The sequence below is a fragment of the Mustela lutreola genome, chromosome 9, assembly GCF_030435805.1.
Source record: "Mustela lutreola isolate mMusLut2 chromosome 9, mMusLut2.pri, whole genome shotgun sequence".
NCBI classification, from domain to species: Eukaryota; Metazoa; Chordata; class Mammalia; order Carnivora; family Mustelidae; genus Mustela; species Mustela lutreola.
In genome coordinates, this window is record NC_081298.1 from 60,662,977 (window position 1) to 60,686,141 (window position 23,165).

Sequence of the window (23,165 nt, forward strand, 5' to 3'; positions counted from 1 at the left end):
TGTAATTTGGTTCAGCACAGAGAAAGCATATTCATAGCAGGTCTCAGCCGTGAAACAGATAATACTTTTCATCTGTAAGAAATTTGTAAGCATTGACTAATTTATTTAAGTTCCCTGTAATTGAGCGAATTTTCTTCCATTTGCTGTGGGAAAACCCTTCTTTTTCTAATTCTAATCTTTCATCAGGTATTCTCCTGAAACCTTGTCACCATGCTGGAAATGTTTTGTAGAGGGGAAATACATCTTTGAACACAGTGTAATATTTCACTGAAATAGATGACCTCCATTTCCTCCGTGTAGAGCCTATTTTTAAATGTTTAGACAGTGTTCTGGAAAAAAGTGAAATCTCCTTGAAAATTGTGGGAACTGTTATTGCATTACTCCAGCCCCCATTCCTGCCATGACTATGGGCAGTATTCTTCAGGGCTTAGAGGTATTACTTTGGGTTCCCCAGAAAGGAGAACTGGAGGAAAACCCAGGTGCTGTCTTTTTCGTGGAGAGTTCAGTGTCAGAGTGGGACAGGCTGGGGAGAATGGTGGTCAGGCTGAGATGAAAGGAACAAATACAATGGTGTGTTATCAATGTGGCCCCAGCTTGGCATGGGGTGTAACCGACTGCTCTCTCCTTGGGATCGTGGTTGGCTAGACAGTGGTCCTCCAAAGAAATGTGTGCATCCTGATTTCTAGAACCTGGGCATGTTGCCTTCTGTGCCAAAGACTTTGCAGATGTGATTAAGGATCTTGGGATGGAGGGATTGCCTTGGATTATCTGAGTTGATCTAAAATCCAATGGCAGATGTCTTTAGAAAATGGAGGCACAGGCAGAGGTGCAACTGACAGATGAGACGGCAGGGTGACTGTAGAGGCGGGGCTTGGGCACTCACCAGAAGCTTGAAGAGTTGAGGACGGGACCCTTCCCTGGAGCCTCTCCGCCAGCCCCCCTGTTGGTGTCTCAGCCATACTGATGGCATACTTCCACAGTCATACATCTCTGTTGCTTCCAGCCATCATATTTGTGGTAATTTGGTACAGCAGCCATGGGAAACGAATGCTGGGAGGTGTCAGGATAGACTAATAGAGGAAGGACAGTGAAAGAATTTATTTGCTACTTCCAACCATTGACTGGGGAATGGTTTTCCTCATGGGACATTGACACCACTTTGTGTGCCCCTCTTACCTCCGGATTGATTGTGGTTGGGTGCAGAATTTCTCTGGAGTGTCTCATGCTTCAGGGATAATGGGGAAGCTCCAGGAAGGGAGGACAGAGGCTGGCCAAGCAGACTTGAGAAGGGGCTCCATTTACATGCTAAAGTTTGTGGTCTGGAAGGTGGTAGAAGCAAGTAGCTGAGAGCCCAGAGCAGTGAGGCCAAGTCACCACTTGAGAGGTGGCATAGAAAGGGGTTGGAAATGATGATCTGCTTGGTTCTCACCACAGTGCCATGAGGCAGATCCGGTATGAACTCCTCAGTAGGTACTCATTCTCCAGTCTTGATTAGCATGAGCTTCTGGAACTCACTGTCACTCACAGTTGCCTGTCTCATCTTCAAATGCAGTGACTGAAATCCTATCCTTTAGTTGAGTCGAAACCCCCCTTCACAGACGACTCTGTGATGGCTCTAGTATTACTTCTTGAGGCACATAACATAAAGCTCATTCTGGCATGTGAAAGCTCTCTCCAAATATCTGAAGACAGGTTTTATCCTTTTTCTCTCTACCAAGCAGAGCACACCCCATTTCTTCAACTCTGGCCTAGTAGAACAGCTTTCTCTTTGTGGCTGGTGGCTGTCCCTTGTCCCTCTTCTGGACATGCTACAGTTTGTCTTCTCACAGGGAAGCTCCCAGAATACACTGGGACTTCAGGAATGGTCTCCTCAAGCACACAGGGGTCTTTCATCCTTGGTGTTTATGTCGATTATTGTGGTCAGAGCTTGTTTTTATTTTATTTTTTTGTCAAGCACATCCTTAGTTGCACTAAGTGTGGTGTTGGTTACAGTGTTTCTCACACATGTGTATGGATGTAGAAGCAGGTGTTAGTGAAGGTGCTTCATCTTCACTGAAGGTGCCCCTCCAAGAGCTCCAAAGAATGGATCAGTTTGCAAGTGGTGTTACTGTATGGTAGAGATCAAGATGCCACCCCATGTCATGGCAGATAAATAGTCACAGTTTTATGCAGAATTAAGGTCAGTTGAGGCTTCTTACAGGTCAGTACCAACTGGCCATTCTCAGCCAACTTGCCCTGCCACCATCCTTTCTCCTCAGAAAACAACCAACCAACCAACCAACCAACCAACCAAACCCACTTCTGGAGCACCTCCTGGGATGGAGGAGATCTACCTGGGTTGAGCAGGCAGAGCTCCCCTCCTGGTACCATGCAAGACCTCAGGATCTTCTTCAAGAAGAGCTATTACCATGGGCTAAGAAGGCCAGTGGACATGAGTTTTAGATCCATTATCTGCCATCTTCACAGGAACCCTGCAAGGTAGACATGACTGTCTTCATTCTACTGATAGACAAGTTAAGGCTCAGTTCAAAGGAACTTTCCTGAAGTTGCAGTACAGCAGGCCTAGGATTGAGCCTCAGGGGGCCAGCCTCTCTGTGCGGTGGTCAAAATGATTTTGAAGCTGTACTTGAGGGGAGAGGGAGTCCTTGGACCTCTGCACGTGCACTGAGCCTTGAGCAGAGCCTTCCAGACCACCTGAAAGAACTGGGGAGCACACAGTTGGCATTAAATAGCCTAGGCTCTGTAGGGTCCTCCTCAATGACTGGCTCTTCTGGTCTCATATGTGTTAGGAAACATTCTTGCCATGTTCTGGCCCAGCCTCCACAGTTCACAGACTTGGGACTTTCTTTGGCCCAGTATTCATTCACTAAGTGCCTTTTGGCTCTCTTGCATAAGCCAGGGTAGAGATGGAAGAACAGATGTCCTTGGCTTTAGTCATGCAGCATGGGAGTAGAGGGGTTTGACTGAGGGTCTCAAAGGTCTAGGTCACTCAATATGATCCTGCAGAGATGCCAGTAGCACTTGAACTTCCTCTGGACATCTACCCAGACCAGGGTGCTCTTGACCCCATGACACGGGCCAGTAGTTTATGAAGCGTTAGCCACCCTTTTTACCTCTAGGATTTTTCTTTTCACTTTTACCTCATGCAGGCAACTAGGCCAGTGCCTACTTGTTTTGGGGGGAGGGAAGTGACAGTGAAAAATGGGTCTTCACCTGGTCTGGTAGATTCTTTAAGTTGGCAGCTTCACACCCCTCTTAACTGGTTATTTCTTATAACAGAGGCTAGACACCAGACATTCAACTTCCTGCCGCCCTACAGATTGGAATGGGCAGATGCCTCCAGTGATGAGTGTGAAACACACAGGCCCCTTCCTTCCCGGCCGGCTTTGTCCCGCTTGTCTGGCGTGGGTTGCTCAGGGTCATTGTTAAACAGGGGCCTGGCTGGAGGCTAAGAAAAGCCTGCCTGCTTCCTTGACTGCGCCTTTGAGCACTATGCCCGATTTTTTGCTTGTGTCTCACAATAAATTTCTATTTGGCCAAACCTCTGTTGTTGGGTTTCTGTGACATCCTTCCAGATATGAGGCTTACCCACTATACTGTTCTGTTTTGCTACAGCTATGGGGGAATGAAACACTTAGGGCCCTGCTGAAGAGTGGAGAGAACAAGTCTGTGGGGACATTTCACACTCATGATGGTCGGGGAAGGGGACTAGGAGAAGGACATCTGTCCTTGGTGTCTTGACACCTGAAAGGGACTGGAAGGGTAGAACCCAAGGGTGTCCCGGTCGGCTTCGGCCAAAGACCTGTGAGAACCAGGTAGGGGGAGTGACGGATGTATCAGAGGTTGCCTGCATAGACAATTAGCACCAAACCCCGCCAGCCTCTCCCCTACCACGACTTAGAACTGAAGATTCCTCAGAACTTGGCCATGGCTGAGGGAAAGGTGAGACCCCATGACTGAGTTTCTGCCACCTTGCAAGAATGAGGCTTCAAAGTAGACATGATATTAAGTTATTACAAACATATTTTTAATGCCTGAGTTGTCGACTGAACTGAGCACCACCTCTGTGTTAGCCATTGGGTAGAACCCCTAGAAGCACTCTTTGCCAGGCTGAAATGTCATGCTGGGTGAACCCTCGAGTGGGCCTGCCTCTACTCCTGCATGAGGACCCAGTCTAGGGGACAGTATCAGGCTGAGCGGTGGGGCAGGGCTGCCAGGGTTCAGGGTTTCCAGGGTCTCAAGCTGACCTCTCTGACGGGGCCCCTGTTCTCTCTCGCAATCCCTGAAGGGCTTCTCAGTGCCCAGCCTGCTTCCGCCCAGCAGGTGGATTCAGCCTGGAGGCCCTGGGAGGTTGCGCAGAGAGAGAAGGTTTGTCTTTCTGTCCTCATGGAAATGTTGCCGAACACTGCTGAGGTGGAGAGGGAGAATTCAGCAAATCAGTTTTGATTTTGGAGATGATTATAATTAAGCCAAATCGTTTCCTGCCTTCTTTCAAGGCTGCCACTTTTCCAACTTTCCATTCAATTAAATGCTGCTCATTTGAGCAGCAGCCCTGTGGTTACTCTGTACTCTCCAGTAGCTGGCTGGCGGGCTTTGAGGGCTTCTCCACCATGTGACCTTGGGCAAGTCACTTCATGGATCTCTGCATCATCTGTAGACCACGGTGGATGACAGGACCTCCTCCCTGGGTTGGGGGAGGAGCAAAGACCTGGGAACCGGGCGAAGCACACGATCCGTGAGGGCCTGAGCATGCGCTTTCTCACCTGATGCCTGTCGTTCCCTAGGAGATGGGGACACTTGGCCTCATCAGGAAAGAGCTGCGTCACCAGACACAAATCTCATGCTTTCCTTCTGATGGTCATCAGGGAGCAACAAGTCCACGTTCATGGCTCTGCCTAGGTGCCTACTGAATAGTGTTACTATTTTATATTTTGTTTGAGAGGAGGAAGCTTGCTTCAGTTGACTACCTTGTACTTCCTGGAAAGGTGATTTCTTTTTCGTTTCTTTCTGGTTTTGTTGTTGTTGTTGTTTTTTTTTTTTTTTTTTTTTTTGTTTTTAGAGAAAGAGAGAGAGAACAGGAGGGGCAAAGTGAGAGGGAGAGAGAGAACCCCAAGCAGACTCCCTGCTCAGCAGGGAGCCTGACCCAGGGCTCGATCTCAGGACCCTGAGATCATGACCTGAGCCAAAATCAGAAGTCAGAAGCTGAACTGACTGAGCCCCCCAGGGGCCCCAGGAAAGGTCGTTTCTTTCTCACTGAAGGGAACCTTCTCTTCCACCCCTGCAGGGCTTCCAAAGATGGCTGAGTTCTATTGCAGGGTTGAACTCCCCATCAAAAAGTCAAGGATAGTTGGAATAAACCTTTAAAAGTGAAATTCTTAATTGCATTATTTATGATCACACCTTCATTTCTTTGTTCCATTCTAATAGTTTCCCTATTTTTGGATGATGATGATCTGCTGCCCCTCATTACAGCACTCCTCCACCCCCAGCGCCTCTCCGCCCCCATCAAGGAAGGGTTCTCCATGAGAGCTGGTCTCTCTCTGTTGCTCAGAAGGGCTGTATTCCAATGAGCTCCTTCCCTTCATTCATTATGCTGAAATCATATTTCTAGAGGACAGAGATGAATGCTGTGTACTTATCTGATTAAACTGCCTGTTGTTTTAAATCTATTTTCACCGACTTTTTCCTTCTGATAGACATTCAGTGACACAACACATTAAAAATTGTATCTGTATCAGTGGTTTCCTCCTTTGTATTTATGTAGCGCGTGCGCATGCGTGTGCGTGTGAGTGAGCAGGGCTAACCCAGCGGTCCCCTCTTAGGATGGGTGTGTATTCAACAATCATGAAACAGTGGCCCCTTCGAAAAAGGAGAGGTTGAATCATATGTTTTATTGATCGGTTAGAAAAATCGCACCGTTGTGTGAGCACCAAACATATAAATTACATTAAAATGAAAAAGTACAAAGAAACGCCGTTTACCAAAGGCTTTTTACTGGAGTGCCAGAGCCTTCATTGTCATGGGCAGTTCGGCAGGTCTCCCTTCTGGGCCATTTTCCGAGTATTTTTGCATTTGCCGAGTATTTCAGCAGGGCTTGGGGATCAGGACTGAGTGTGTGTTCGTCCTTGCCTGCTGGTGTCATCAGAACCTCCCTTAATCTCTGAGTTCTTTGCCCCCGCTTTACCAAAAGAATAATGCCTCCCCCGGAATTAACGCAAAAATCAATGGCGAAGTTAATTGAAATCTGGATCTCTTAATGTTTTGCTCTTTCTTAAGTGATGGCTTGGTTTCTGAAAAGTGAGGTTTAACTCAAAGGACGACTTTAACTGAGGGTGAGTGAATTGGGAGGTGAGTGAAAGTAGAGGTAGATAATTTTCCAAGAGACTGAAAGATAGTGTTTGCATTTAGGATTTCATTTCCTTTCAAGTTTTACACTGGAGCTTAAGGAATGTTACCAGATGAGAAGAATGACCAGGGCCGCTGCTCTGTTGTCTCTTTAGAGGCTGGAAATGCTTTGAAGGAGGCCGGCCTCTTCCCTTTCCTCCCACGGGGCCAGGGAGAGCAAGAGGGGCCAGAGAGAGGACTTCCTGCCACCAGAAGGGGGTCAGCTTCTTTATTTTAAAGATTCTCCACTTTTTTGGTGATTGAGGTATTCATATTATAGGGATTCAGGCCTGTAATTTGGCTTAATGCTGGCCACACTCGTTATATTTAAAACAGTTTATAATCCTCAGAGTAAACTCTTTGGCGGGATTCTCATGCCAGTTTGCGGAGGCAAATGCAACCGGTATTTTAATCTCTACTTTGCAGAGGAAGACACGGAGACTCCAGTGGGTTAGAATTTGTCCAAGATGACCCAGCGAGGGGCGGGGGATGCCGGTCTATAGACTCTTAGGGAAAGAGATAGGGGGTCAAGGCCCAGGCACCCACCTTGATGGGGTTCCTGACTGTGCGGTAGACAAGGTTCAACTTCAGCTAGTGGGGACATAGGCGGCATCCCTCTAGTGCCCTCGCTTAGTGCCAGTCCCACCCCGGGGCTTTGCAGTTCAGCGTGCTGGTTCTGACTCTCATTGGGATCTTCCAAAAATATTCAGACAAAGGACTCTGAAAGGCATCTGGTCAAGCTTTGCGAGGAGAGAAAACTTATCCTCTGATTCCCGAAGCCCCGAAGTCAGGGATTTGATTATGCTTATCATGATCTCAGCTTCCACCGCTCCAAATGTGATTAGTTTTGTAATTAGTTAATGTCATTACCTGTCATCAAATCCAGACAATGTTGGTCTCTGAAACCTCCCGTGGCAGAGAAACCCACAACCTGACATCTTTTCACTGTTTAACACTGAGTTTCTTTAAGAATTCTGGCAACTGTCCCTTCTTTCCTAGACCACAGGTCTGAAAGTTAGGGGAAAGATGTATTTCTTGTGTTTCTTTAAGGCAATTTAAAATTCTTCGGTCCGCTTCCCAAAACTTTTCTTCACTCCAAGCAAAGCATAAATATAATCTTTTCAGCAAATCTTATACCCCACCATATTTTCCTTCTTATGTATGTTGGCTATATTTTGCTTTGGGCGGAATGGCCAAAATAAGAACCGGTTTACCGTAGGGAAACACCCCGTTAAGAACTATTTTTACCTTATATAAAATGCTGCTTGTCTTATTGCTTACTTGCTGTTAAATGCTGGGAAAATGGTTTTTCTTCTTTGCTTCTATTCAGATATTCAATACATATTCTCCGAGTGTCTGTTGTATGCAGGTACTTGGGAATACAACAGAGCACAGATGAGCTAAAATCCTGTCCCGAGGGAGCTTACATTCTAATGGGGGAAGGTCGATGATAGGAAATGAATATGTTGAAGTAAAGTACACAGTAGGCAGGTTGGACAACTTCCATTTGCGCCCCTAGACCCCCTCTCTCCCCTTTACCACCCTGCTCTGTGGAGAGTCCTGGGAAAGGAGGTCACTAAAGTTTGCATCAGTGGCTTCTTTGCCCCCACCATGGTCTGGCTGGGTCAGGATCTGGAAACTGAGGCACAAGAGAGTGAGGTCGAGGTACTGATGACCAGTCTGTCCCCCTCTGCTGGCCCAAGGGTAACATAATTGCTTTTCTATCTGGTGGGAGTCAGCCCTCCCCAGTGTTGCTTCAAGCCCAGGGGTGATATCTGCTCACCAAGTTTGGGTTTTCTTAACCCTCATGTAACAACACCTCTGAAAACAGACCCTTCGTTGGCCTCTCCCAAGTCACCCATTTGAACGAGCCCTCTGTCTCTCACCAGGACCCTGACTGCCACAGCAGGTTAGAAGACAATACCACGGAACGATGCCATTCATCGGCTATATTGCTTGCTGTCACATGTGTACTTTTGGACTAAATGTCATCAGACTTCAGGTCTCATGGCTCCCTTATGACTCAGCATCTCCTGTCGTGTGTGGGGGCCCCAAAGAGCTGCTCCTTCCTCCACCAGTCCAGCAAGCCTCCGAAAGCCTACAGGAAAGTGTAGGTCCCTGAAATGGGGTCCTTGAGACCCTCCCCAGCCCTTCCTCCTGCCCCAACAGCTCTCCCTTTGCCCTGTGCCCTACCCCACCATGTCTTTTTATTCCTCTGCGATAAAGAGCTGGTTCAAGAGCCCTCTTAGAAGACTTTGCTGGTTCGCCATTTTGAGGAAGGAAAATATATATAAATATATACAACATATATGTATTTAAAGGTTTGATTGAATTAAATTTCCTGATTACGAAGAAGCTCACGCTGACTGTAGAGAACACAAAGTACAGGACTTGGGAAAATTCATCTTACTCTCATCTGTAGGTACCACAAACATGCTGGATGTATTCAGGAACCTTCAACTTTAGCTTTGAGGGGAACACATTTATACGTTGCCAGGCCACCTCTGTTGACCAATGCCTTTTTGTTTTCTGAAGAACTTTTATAGAATCTTGGACTCTTTTCCCCTGCCCAGTTCACACCGGCCTGAACTGCCCACTTAAGCCAAACCAAGTATTTTCCTTGTCTGCATTGGAGCTTATTGCTTGGGTTTGGGGAGTGAACTTGGGCTCCCTTCTCCCCGGTTCAGGGCTTCTCCTCCTCTTGAAAACAGGGTCCAGGGATTCAGATGGCCTGGAGTGTGCCCCGTGTTTGTGGGTGGTTTATATACTTATCACCTTCCTGCTGGAAACCCCTGATGGGTGCTGTCCAGTCAAGGAGTTTTGCTCCTGAGTAACTCTCCCCCTCACCACCTCTTAACGCACCCCTGTGTGTGTTAAGGCCACATTATGGTGCCCTGTGCAAAAAGCCCTTAAAATATGAAATCCCCCATTTCTCTTGATAGAAATGATGCAGAAAGAAAAAAAAAAAAGCATAACAGCTTTGTTACCTGATGGTACTTATTAGTTAGCTTCCCTCAGAAACAGTTTTGAGAGATTTCATGTGGATTTAAGTTAGACTCGGGGAATTCGTCAACAAAAGCCACTGATTGAATGCCATTCATATGTTCCCTTTTTTCCCCCAGTCTAAAATAGATGAAATAAGGATAATAGTCTTCATTTGATAATGCACTCAAGAATCATTCAATATAAGTTTTAGTTTAAAACTCCCAGTTTCCAGCAGCCTATTTAAAACATGTGCATGCGTACACACACACACACACACACACACACACACCCCAGTCTGGCTAAGAAATATCCTCAGGAAACCAGCCTGGAAGAACAGAGGGTGAAACATGAATGAGCTATTTAGCTTTTCTTGGAAAATGGCATAATTCTCAGAGGAATGAAAGGCCAAGCATTCCCCAGATTTTTGTCAGGCACATGTACCAGTCCACAAAATGCTGGAACCCCAAACACAGAATCTGGATTGATTTCAATCTCAGTAATTCAGGTGTTTGTGGCAGAGAAGAAACACCACCCAGAAGGCAGCATCCTGAGTTACCAGAAGTTTCGGGTGCAATAAAATTTTCCGCAACACTTTCAGCTTCTTCCACACAGGGATAGTAAGTTAGTCATTCAGTTCACAGAAGCAGAACGTTTTACTATTTGAAAAAGAAATCCCGAATCCACCAACATTTGGGACTAATATGCTGAATTAATGTATTTTTCTAAGGTTGGGTAGATCTAGCTTCAATCTGCTGGTATCTTTGTTTTTTTTTTTTTTTTTTAAATTAATTAATTAATTAATTTGACAGAGAGAGAGACACACACACAGAGCGAGAGAGGGAATACAAGCCAGGGGAGTAGGAGAGGGAGAAGCAGGTTTCTTGTTGAGCAAGAAGCCCAATGCAGGGCTCCATCCCAGGACCCTGGGATCATGACCTGAGCAGAAGGCAGACGGTTAACTAACTGAGCCACCCAGGGGCCCCTGCTGGTATCTTTATTTCGACAGCTCTGTGAAGTGTTTGTTGAGTGTCTGTCTGACGGGTGGTATGCGGTCTCATTGTGTTAGATGGTGCGAACTGTGGGAACTCACATTGCTATCTCCTGCTTTCAGGGAACTTGCCATCCAGCCAGGGAGACTGGACAAATACTTATGAAACAATCAGTGGATAGCACAAAGCACTAAATAAAATATGTGAACGAGTGTGGAGCAGGAATTGAGGAGAGAGAATGAGAGAGAGAGAGAGACAAATTGTACTAGATTGTTACAGACAGGGCTGTAGGCATGGGGGTACAGGCTAGGGGTTGTTTTGTATAGGTTGAGGAAGAGAGGTTAGTTTATCAGGTTGAGATTTAGCAAGAGAAAAGCCACTAATCGAAAGAAAAATAAATTGAATATCCAGGTGCCTGGTATTTCTTAAAAAGAATTAGGATCTTCACATTCATGAGCTATTTCTAATAATAACCACATGACAAGTTATCATAGCTCCCATTTTGGATATGAGCAAAATGAGACTTAAAGATATTAAATAATTTGCTCAAGATCATACTGAGGGTAGCGGCTACACTAGGATTGTCTCGGGGCCATTGAAGAGGTCTGCCTATTTATTTCCCTCGCTTCCAATTAGAGCAGGAGGCACTCTGGTCAATTGCATTTTGCATCTTGCATAGGAAATGAAGAAAGGGATGGGAAATTTTAGGTGTGAAAACAAAAACCCATCTAGATGTTTACTGAGCTTTGGAGCCAAAGAGGAAGGGGAGGATTGATCATGTTGGAGCCTCAATGCTCAAGGTAGCCGCAGTGATTGTCACCCAGGGCGTCTTGGCAGTGGGGACCCTAGCAGGTGAGGTGGAGGTCTTCTTCCTCCAATCAAAGACAGTCTGCACACAGGTTCTGCTATCCTGCGGGGAGAGGTCCCAGAAAGTTCTCTACTCAGAAAGGAGTCGAAGAACATGTGGCAGATGGCGAGTTTTCCCTAAATCTGTCCTTCTTTTCTCCCTGGACATGAAGTCATTCAGCTAGAGACTCTATTTCCCAACCTCCCTTTCTGGACAGAAGATTAAGTCATGGCCTATGAGATGTGAGCAGAAGCGATGTGTGCAACTTCTGTTTCTGGTCTTCAATGGAACGAGCTCTTTCTAGGCTTCCTCTCTTTCTCCCCCTCCCGCGGGCTGGAACTTGGGTGTGCTGGCAACCCCATTAAGCCAAGCAGATGCTCAGTGCCCTGCAGGCCAGGAGGCAAATGGAGGGAAGAATCTGGGTCTCTTCGTCACTGTGTGAAACAGAACATCCCACCAGCCTCGACTGTCCAACTCCAGAATGTGAAAAACAAAACAATTCGATCCCAGGCAACACTGTTGAATAATACAGAACATTTCTGGGCTGGAGAGCAGAGAAATTATTTCAAGTCAATATCTTATCTTCCCTCCTTTTTTCCCCTGCTTTCCCTCCTTCCACAAATATTACTTCCACAAATATTCCCAACTCTATACCAGTAACGCTCAAGTGACAAAAGAGTCATGTTCCTCCCGTGTCAGAACCTCCATTCCAGCAGGGAAAGAGATAAAGCAAGCAGACAGACATAAAATTAAAACACCAGCAGACTGGAATACATGTTGTGAAGGACATGCACTAGGGTTTGGGATATACATGGCTGAGCGAGAGAAGGCCGCTCGGGACAGCAGGGGTAGGGGGAGTCTCCGCGGGGAGGAGGTGTTTCAGATGAGTCTGAAAGGAAAACAAGAAGCAAGATGTGCCGAAATTGGGGGCACACCCTTCAGAGTGGACGGGAGCATGTGCAAAGGCCCCAGACATGGAGGAAATTCTCGAGCACAAGAAACTGGAGGCAAGGTTGAGTGGAGAGAGACGCAGTTCTTTTTGGCAGCCTGTGCAGGGGCTGGTATTCCAGTGGCTCTTGAAGGGTTTTAACAAGAAGGGTCTTGTGTGTTTGGGAGGAGGGAGAGTGCACTCAATGTTATTTAAGATCATTTTTTTGCCTTTTTATAGAAAAAAGAATTCTTACAGTTGGCACAACTATGGTAGTCCTAGCAGTGGAGATGGAGACAGGTTATTAAAAAAAAATTGCACTCACATAGATGAAAAATGCAGCATAAGGGGATATTCAAAAAATCACAGAAGAATTTCTCTAATCATATAACATTTGAATTCAGGTTAAAAAAAAAATAAATCAGTACAGGGCGCCTGCCTGCTCAGCCATTAGAGCACATGACTCTTGATCTCAGGGTCATGAGTTCGAGCCCCATGTTGGGTGTGGACCTTCCTTAAAATAAAAATAAATACAAGTCAGTAGTTTGAAGCACTAAGTTGAAAGAGGGTTTTGTCAGCAATTCGCTGTCAGTTCCAAACAGGTCGGGAAATGCTGCTTTAGAGTTTAGAAGCCCTGTCATCTTGTCAACATTTGTAGTTTGGGGTTGTGGGTAAGGTTGTTGAAAAGGGGGTCTCCCCAGAGACACCGAGCATTGCCATTTCGGGGAGTTGGAGGCGATGTCATCGTCTTGGGACTTTTGAAAGCGTCTGTGCCCTGGCCTTTGGAATTTCTCCCCCTGGTTTAGAGACAGTGAAGAAGGAAACGGGCACATTTCAATTCATAAAACTTTGCAGACTGTTACAGCTACCTGTTTTTTTCTCAAGCAAGTGAAGGCTGTATTTAAGATCCATCATTTCCTCCAAATATTAATTTTTCTGTGTGAGATTTGCCTCTTAAAGAGCAATATCCTGACTTCTTTTGAAATAACTATTCACAAGTGGGATCTTTCAGAAAGGAAATGATACAGTTCTCAGACTTGTAGATGTCAATCCCGTTATTACTGGGGTATTCTTTCTAAGGTTTTTTTTTTTTTTTTTTTCTCCCCAGCCTTGTGGAGATAGAACTGACATATAACACTGTTTAAGTTCAGGTGTACAGCGTGTGGAGTTGACATACTTACATAACTTAGAGTGCTGAGGTTTTTCACAATTGTCTTTAGAAATAGGACATCATGCCCCCTCCCCCGTTTTTTTGGACAGAGAAGTGGTATTGGGGTCTGAAACAGACCCAATTAAGTATATTGCGAGATACTCTTTTGTTGGCTGAGGCTTTTTTGTGCATCTAAGAAATTTCACAAGAAAAGAAGTCCACGTTTCAGCTTCTGCACATCAGGAAATGGTTAGTGTGTCCCAGGCTCGCCTTACAGACCTGCTGGGGAGGAAAACCTTTCTTTCTCTTCCCTGCCCCCCATCCCTGCCCATCTCTTACCCCCAAGGGGGAACCGGGGTACGCTTGAATGCCCCTGGAGAATGGCCACCGTCTGTACAGCTGCTCCAGGAATCGGCCTTGGAACCAGGCTCTCCTGGGGGCAGGAGGGGGAAGAAGGATGTGGGGTCAAACATGGCTGGATTTCCTATGGCAAGGCTTCTTTGCGGGTGCTTTCTCCCTCTGCTCCAAAAACAAAACAAAACAAAACACCAAACCAAACCAAATCCAAAACAAAAAAAAAAAAAAAAAAAAAAGGAGAAAAAGAAAAAGCGCCCCTGGAAGAGGCCTGGGGAGTCAGATCAAATGTACTGGCTCAGAGCCAAAGCTTGACTTGTCCCAGCCTGCGTCTCAGACCAGGGACTCCACATTTTCAAGTCTTCATTTCTGTCCCGTTGAAACTGATAGCGAAGGTTAATGAGATTAACGTGGCCAAACACTGCGGGCTTCTGAAAAAAGGAGCCAGATCCGCGCTGGCCACTGTGAAAAAAGCGGTGGGGCCATTCCCGTTGGGGACATTTTCTTGGGCTCTCCTCGAATAAAACTTGATTGTTTTGTATCAGAGGATTCAAAAGGGCTAGTCCCACCAGTGGCTACCCCCGTAAATGCCTGCTGAGTCCCTGAATGAGTGCACGTCTTCGTTTATTTTATTTCGCTTCTGACCTTTTCACCAACTTGGCCCAACCCTTGCCACCTTTGCAAATATACAGCGATTAATATTTCCTGGGATGGGACCTTTTATTCAGAACAGCCGTTGCGGCTGTGATGAAATGCGGTAAAAGGAAGACCTAGTAGAGAACGAACCCCAAGCTCCCTATGGGGCCCGAGAGAGGAACTCTCTCTTTGGTTGGAGGCTTTCAGAATAAAAAGGTCTCGAGAAAGGCGGCGAGGAGGGAAACGTTGGCCTGTGCGTTTATGAGCATTTTTAAAAAAATGAAATAGAAGCGAAAGGAGGAGAAGGAGGAAGAAATTTTGGTAAATCTATAAAGTCGCCACAATTTATGAGAGTTTAAAAGGCAATTTCTTTTTAAGGGGCCAATTCCTAATTTCCCACATAAAAGTATGGGAATTGAATGGTAAATCCTTCTGCAGCGACAAGACCCCTGAAAAGAGGTATGAAAAAGAGTTACTGTCCCTCTTCCATTCATGTCTCTTGAAAGCCGGTGGATGTGAAACCGCCCTGAAACACACAGCGCTGGGTTTCAAAGCTGCCCGGATGACTTTTCAGAAATGATCTATTGTGGTGCTTTGTTTTGTCCGGGTCGCCCTCGTTTTGTTCTGCTCGGGCTGTATCACTCTTCTGCCGCTGCCATTAATCCACCCTGTCTACTCCTCCCCATTCAGAGGCACATTTTACCCCCTGCCCCGCACGGGGAGCCCTGGGACGATGTGGCTGAAAGGCTCAGCGTAGCTGCTGTGGAGGGACCGAGGCAGAAAGGCAAGGGGGCGGGGCGGGGTGTGGGGAGGGGAGCAGGTGGGGTGCTGGGTGCGCAGGCTCACCTGGGTGGTGCGGGTGTCTGGGAAGAAAAGCCCAGGGAGTGGGGGAGTAGGGGAGGGAGGGAGGGGAGCACGCAACGGGAAGAGGCTTTATCCGTCTTCTGGGAGCCCGCGCACGTTGGGAAAACCTTTTGCTTGCACTTGAGCTGCGGGGCTGAGCTGGCCCGTGAGGCCCTGGGAATGGGAGCTCGGGTAGCCTGCGAATAAAACCGCCCTTCATTTTCAGTTTTGCTTTGGCTAACTTGCTTGCAGCTAAGTAAATAAGCTCCTTGTCGCTCCGGGCGGGGTGGGGTGGGGTGGGGTGGGAGGGGGGTGGCGGACAGAAGGCAGCCTGGGATAAAATGGCAAAGGATACGATGATTTGTAAAAAAAAGACCATTATATCTGAAATCTGGTGTTTGGGCAGTCACTCAAAATTTGGTTCCCATCCTTGTCTTCTCTTGGAAATATCATTATATTCAATTATATTCTAAATAAGGAAGATGCTTCTTTTTTACTTCTCCGTCCTGCACATCTCTCACTCGTAAGAGCCGGGGGGGGGGGGGGCTGCGCAGAAATCGCGAAGGGTCCTGGGATATGCTGGGTTATACAGTAGTAACAAACATCGCCCTCATTATCAGTGGCTTAACCCATTAGTTTGTTGCTCTCACCACACATCCAGTGGGGGTCGGCAGGGGGCTCTGCTCATCACCCTTCTTCGGGGAGGTGGGACGATGGAGGCTCAGTCTCTACACGTTCATCCATGATCTCCATGGACAGAAGTAGGTACGATTCTAGGCTCTCACACTGGCAATTAAATTTCTGGCTCAGACGGTGCTTCCCCTAACAACTAAGTCCAGTGGCTGGCCCCTACTGCCGGGGCCACTAGGCTCCCTCCCTGGTCTCCAGGAGAAGGAGGAGAACCAGACATCTGCCAGGACAGATCCCACACACGTTCTCAGGATTCAGCAGAGGGCTGCATAAAAGAACAAAGAACAGGGCATGGAGCCATTTCCAAAACTTTGAATGATACAAGTCAGGAATTAAACATGCCGAACACAGTGTGGTTCGCCCTAAGACTCCCCTGTGATTAGAGCTGCCCGACCTTAGGCAGGTTACCCAATTCTAATCATTTATAGAGTCAGTCAGTGGGTTTGATCGGTGGTTCTCAAATCCAAGTGGGCTTTAGATCACCAGAATAGTATTAGAGCATTAAGAATGGGACCTGACACCCACGCTCTCTGATTCAGCAGGCTTGGGCTTGGGTCCAAGACTTTGCTTTACTGACCAGTTGCCGAAAGATGTTCCTGCTGCTGGTCCAGCGACCACATTTCTCAGATGGTGTCTTGATAAACTCTACAGTTGGATGTAACAAGGAAAGGTAATCTCTCCTATAGGGAATGGGGTAGAATTAGTTGGTGAGTTGGCTTATAACTACAGTAAAGTTTTCGTGTTGAAATTTGACTGGAAAATGATTCACCGGAGCCTCACCAAGGCTTCACCTTTTTCCAGAGCACATTTGCATGTTGGGCTGACATGTATAGTTTAAAAGACACATCTCAATTACAAGATGTGGTCCAGACAGCTGCCCTTGTGGGGACAGAGGCGGCCACTCAACTCTGAGCAATTACTTAAAATTAGACTTGTCAAATTTGTTTAGGGTGACCAGGCAAGTACATACATTGACCTGATGTCACTCTTTCCAGAGAGACACTGTAATGATTTTGTGTATCAGTCAAACTATTCAAATACTTACGCTGCCTTCATGCCGTAATCAACATTCTGGTCAGATGTCATCTTTAGAAGCCCTTGGGGATTTGCATCCCTTAATTATTCTTCAATACCCAAACCAAGCATTCTTTAATTGGTGTAAATTGAACGGTGTTCCAGTGCAAACAAGGAGAGGGCACACTGATCAATGATTCCGTGCATGTCTATTGGAAAGCCATTGCCATTAGATCAAGTCACAAATCCTCAACTCCCTTTGCTGCCGTGGAAACACCAGCTCACAGAGCCCGCTGATACTATTTCCACTTAAGTCATCAAGATGGGCAGGCACGGAGTAAGTTGTGACTCCAAAAAAAATCTCATCTTTCAGGGAAAGGGTTAAAAAAAATCCATCCTAAAAATGCTTTTCTGTTCCGGTGTCAGAAACCGCATTCAGGAGATTTTTATTGAGAATTCAGCTAGAAGTGTTTCTATCCTCCTGTGATTTGACGTCTGTCTCTCTCTTTCTAAATTGGAAACAATATAAAATTGTTGTTAACTTGTCAAGCCGTTCTCTCCCATGATATCTCTATTTTTTGTTCCTGATAGTGCGTGATCCACGCGATCATACATCCGAACTTCGGTCGGGTACGTGAAGGAGGGGCTCCCTCCTACTTTTAATATGATCGAGAAAACTTAAGGCCCTATACTTAAGCAGCCCAGGAAAAATTCTTCTGGTAAATGCGTCGTGCCCACTTTTCACTCTTGTCTCTTTGTATCAGCTCTCTCAAATAGATTATTTATCACTGGGCTGGGAAGAAAGAGAAGCCACAGGCCCGTCACACGCCCCTGGCTCCGATCTGCCAGTCTTCCGCTCCCACGGCTCAGAAATACTCGAGGTGCGGTGGCTATGTGTGTTCATTTTTCATCTCTCCGGCTTTTGACAAAAAAGTGCTGGTTCTTGGGGCCGGGAGGGGGGGGGGGAATCTTTCAAGTTGATTTGAGTTTGAGAGTGGTGCAGGGCCAGATGCTTCCAGTGAGTAGAGGAGTAGAGAGCTGTCAACTTCCTCGATGATCTATGTTATGTTGCTTGGATGTCAAGGGCGGCTTCCGGTGGGTAAGCTTGTTTGGGAAGCACGTCTCCATGTAGGGCGCTGTCATTTACACACGTCCTAACAGAAAGCACGTTGCTAGTTTTCAGCAATCTAGGCAAGGGTTTTGAGGATCTCAGAGCAGGCGTTATGAGAAGTCTTAGCCTCGGGGTGGGGGGTTCACTATTCTGCTGGAAGAATTCAAACAGGGTAACACGGGTGGTCATATTCCTATGTCTCAGTAGGTATCATGGACTGGAACATCAGCCTTAAAATAAAAGCACATTCATGCTGGGAAGCCAAAGGAGATCAGTGTTCCTTTATTTGGATGAATGTTGAGAGTCTGAAAAAGTGGACTTGAAAATGGACAGCAGAAATGATCTGCCCCCTCCTGGTTTTGAGGGACCCCTTGGCATCTGCCGTGGAGTGGCTCCCCACCCTCCCTGCTCCATTTTTGTCACCCTTCTTCCCACAGACACTGTTGCCTGGCTTTCTTCAGCCCTGCAATGGGCACATGGGACATAAGAGTAGAATCCTTGGTTTGGGTCCTGGCTTGTCCCTTAGAAGTCATGTGACTTCTCTGGGTTTTGAGTTTGTCACTTGCAAAATGAGGGGGTCCAATGAGGTGGACTCTAACATCTCTTGGAGGTATTACAGCTGAAGAGCTATTTTTTCGAGTACTGACCCCCATGGAAGCCAAGGGAAGGAAGCCCAAGCTGCATTTCCTTGAAATCCATGGTCTGGCTCCCATTCACAGAAATGGGTATCCTGTTTCAAATGGAGACTCTAGGGGCGCCTTGGTGGCTCAGTGGGTTAAAGCCTCTGCCTTCAGCTCAGGTCATGATCTCAGGATTCCGCACTGGGCTCTCTGCTCAGCAGGGAGCCTGCTTCCCCTCCTCTCTCTCTGCCTGCGTCTCTGCCTACTTTTGATCTCTGTCTGTCAAATAAATAAATAAAATCTTAAAAAAAAATGGAGACTCTAGTTCAGTAGGTCTGCAGTGGGGGCTGAGACCTCGTTTTTCTCAGGTCTCATCCTTCCCGTTTCCCACTGTACCTGTGACTAAACGGCCGGACTCATGACTGAACGGGTCCGATGCCTCACTGGGCAGTGTGCTCGTGGGAGTGGGAGGAAGGTGGAGGCATTCGTGGGAAGAAGCAGGTGCCTCTCTCCACGTCTGGCTCCTCACTCATTGCCCAGAGGCCATAGTTCTCAAACATGTACTCTTAGTGCTTTCTTTTCCTTCTGTTGGTTTCTCTTTGATGTCCATTTCAACAACTACAGATTATTTAGAGGGAGTGCCATGTTGCACGTAGCATGACAGTGGCTCCAAACATCACCATTTTATGGAAGGAGCACTGGTCTGGGAGGCAAAATATACGGGTATCACTCTGGCTGGCCCACGAACTAGGGCAGTGAAGGACAGCCCATCCGAAGTTCTGAGCTCTGAAGTAGGCGGAGCCTTTCCGGCCTGACTGTTGACTGGAGAGGATGTTTGTAACAGTCCTCTGGAATCTGCAGCGGGTAGGTTAATGAGTTTGAGTGAGTTTGAGTTTTCACTCTGCTATACCAGGGAGTCCTCTGGGGGCGGGGGTGGGGGGGGCGCAGAGACAGTGCCTCTGGCTTCTCTTGTTGCAACCCCGGGCTCTCGCAGGTGTGAACTTACAGAAGGAAGTTCTCTCTCCCTCTCTTCTTCCTTCCCCTTCTCTCTTTCCCCTATTTCTCTCTCTCTCTCTCTCTCTCTCTCTCTCTCTCTCTCTCCTTGACGCATGCGCACACAAATGCGGAAATGTTTGCTTTTCGCATTGTAATCTATTTTCAGTGCAGGATTCCCCAAACTTTTCTGATACAAATAAATTTGGGCCCTTGTGGAGCTCCTCCATTTCCAAGGAGCTTCTCTGAGTCAGCAGGTGGGGGGTGAGCCGTGGGGGTCAATCCTCCCATCCCATTCTCTTTTCCTCTGTCTTTTAAAAGAGTTCCAATGGATTCTTATTTTCAGAGATGTTTAGGAAAGAGTGTTTTTACAGATTAGAAAGTCTGGGGATGGGACGAGGCATCAGTGATGTTTAATTTCCCCCAGAGGATTCCCATGTGAAGTCTGGTATGGTTTCTGATTTGCTTGCCTAGCGCAAGGAAGCAGTTAGGGGAGCCCATCACCTTGTATATAGGCCAGTGATTCCCTAATGTGATCACGTGTGAGAATCGTCTGGACATATTTTTAAAAATCCCGATGCCTCGGTCATACTTTGTAGCAATTAAGTCAGAATTTCTGGAGGTGGGAGCCTGGCATCAGGATTTTTTTTTTTTTTTTTTTTTTTTTTTTTTAAGATCCCAGGTGATCCCACTGTGCAGCAGAACTCAGGTTCTATTTGGTTGCAGGTTTCAGTGATGAACCATATGGCCTCTGCTCTAGGCCTTGCTGCTGCTGAGGATGTGGTGCCTTTCACCCTTGTGTCTTTAATCACCCCCAAATCTGCTGGGGAGTCCTCTCTCATCTTCTCAGGCACTTCTCAGCAGTGGACCCCTTTAGCACCAAGCAGAAGGAGGATCTATCTGACTCAAGCCTTCTTCACCTCCTGCAGATGTTTTGTTTAATTAAGGTGAAATTAACATAAGATGAAATTAGCCATTTTAAAGTGTAAAACTCAAGGCATTTAGTCCACAGTAAGGTACAATTGCTTCCTGACTCTAGTTTCAAAGCCTTTTTTATTACCCTGGAAAAATATACCATACCTATCACTTACTCCTCGTTCTCCCATCCTCTGGCCCCTGGCAACAACCAATGGGATTTCTGCCCATGTGGGTGCCTAGTCTGGATATTTCATATAGATGGAGTCATAAATTTGTGACCTTTTGTGTGCCTGGCTCCTTTCATGTCACAGAATGTTTTCAGGGTTCATCTGTGTGGTAGAATGTTCCAATGCTTCCTTCCTTTGTATGGCTGAGTAATAATCCACCACATCTCTGCCTGTTTTTGTTTTTGTTTTTTAAAGACTTTATTTATTTATTTGATAGACAGAGATCACAAGTAGGCAGAGAGGCAGGCAGAGAGAGAGGAGGAAGCAGGCTCCCCGCTGAGCAGAAAGCCCGATGTGGGGCTTGATCTCAGGACCCCGGGATCGTGACCCCAGCCAAAGGCAGAGGCTTTAACCCACTGAGCCACCCAGACGCCCCCTCTGCCTATTTTTGGAATGAAGTTTTCACGGCCCCAACCATTTCCCTTTATGGCTGCTTTTGCATTTTCACGCCAGAGATGAGTTGTCATGACAGACCATTCAGCCTGCAAAGTCTAAGATATTACCATTTGGCCCTTTACAGGAAAAAAAAATTATTTATTTATTTATTTATTGCTGATTCTTGTCTTAAGTAATATGGGGGGAAACTTTGTTAAAATCCCATGTATGGAAATTCTAAAGTTTTAACATAGCTTATTTTTTTCTTGTGACACAACTTATAAGTTCAGCTGGATGAACACATATGATAGAAAGGCTATGACAATTTTGAAAAAGACAGGTAGCAGGGGGAAGACCTTTCCTACAATGTAGTACATAAATCCCGGAGCTATGTTAGCTAAAGGATGTGGTGGTGGTACAGAAATAAGCAGGTAATGGAAAAGGCTGGAAGCTAGGGAGAGTCAGAAATATATGATCAAGGTGGCATTTCAGGTCATTGGCGGGGGAGGTGGGTTAGTCCATGTAGAGGGTGTTGGACTTGTCTCACTGGGACCAACCAGGTAGAGATCCTGAAGCTGAATCCCCTTCCACTCCTTTGAAATAAATTCCAGAGGAATAAATTATTTAAATGGACAAAAATGTATAAAAGTATCAGAAAAAAAAATTGGAGACGACCTTAGCAAGTTTGTAGTAGAAAGCTTCTTCTATGCTTGACAGGAAAGTGACAATAGAAGAAAAAGTTGATTAATGTGGCTAAAATTTGATAAAATTGGCTAAAATGTAAAACTTTCATGCTAGAAATGTAATGTAAGTAAAGCTTGAAAGATCAAACAAAATTAACTTCAGAAAAGTATTTTTTGTTATAGGCAAATGGTTAATGTCTCTAAGAGTAAAAAAAAATGAATGAGAATCCGAACAGAACAAAATAAATAGGGGGGAAATATACAAACTAGTAATAATGCAGTGAATGCAAATGGCCAGTAAATGTGGTACTAAGAGTGTTCAATTCTTCAAATAACTATTGTCACAGGAACACTGGTTTCAATAAGATGTCGGTTTTTGTTGGTATGTATCTGATTGACAAAGGTAAGGGTGTGTGGGGGAAGGCTCTGTGATAACTTTTTGGATTCTGTGTTTTTGGTGGTATAGTTCACCTTTGTAAATGTGAATACCTTTTGTAAATAACATCAGCAACCTGACTTCTTGGACATTATTTTATTACATTTTAAAATTTATTTAAAGAAATTTAAAGGTTTTTATTTAATTTCCAGTTAGTTAACATATAGTATAATATTGGTTTTAGGTGTACAATGTAGTGATTTAATACTTCCATATATCACCATGTGCTCATCAAGTAGGATTTTTTTTAACCTGCTTTATGGAGGATGACATGTACAATCTATGCATATGTAGTGTATACAACTGATGAGTTTGAGGACAAGTATACACCCATGAAGCCATTGCTGACATCAGGATCGTGGCCACAGCTACCACCTCTCCGAGTCTTCTCCTGAACTCCTTATTATTATTGTTATTATTTTACTTCTTTGTGATACGATCACTTAACGTAGCATCTACCCTCTTAACAAGTGTTAATATGCAATAAAGAACTGTTAGCTAGAGGCATTGTGCTCTATAGTAGATCTCCAGAATATATTTATCTTGCAAAACTGAAACTTTGTATGCTTGAGCATCGCTCCCTATTTTTCCCACCAAGAAGAATTTAGTAAGTTATGATATACCCACATGATGGTTTTCCAAGGAGCGATTGCAAGTGAGGTCGCATTTTCAACATTGATACAGATTCTAAGTACTCTGTTTAAATCAAATTTGTATTATGTTTGCTTCCCTCTTTTATTAAGAGACTCATCTTCTGGATCCATTAAGGGGAAAAACAATGCACCTTATTGCCAACCTTGTCCAAGTGTTGGCTATTACATGCCTTTAAATGTTTTACTTACTTATTTCTACTAGCGACGTTACATTTAACATATAAGACTTGAAACATACAAATCCATGTTTGAGGACCATGGACTTCGGTTGGTGTTTGTGGGTGCGTGTGTGTTTGTATGCACGTACATGTGTGCACGCATATATTTGT

At 45.7% G+C, this 23,165-nt stretch overlaps 1 long non-coding RNA gene across 2 annotated transcripts in view; it reads left to right on the forward strand.

The window, feature by feature from the left end:
- Positions 1–23,165, forward strand: part of LOC131808333 (uncharacterized) — a 60,860-nt gene that overhangs the window by 2,709 nt on the left and 34,986 nt on the right. The gene's annotated exons all lie outside the window — the stretch shown is intronic.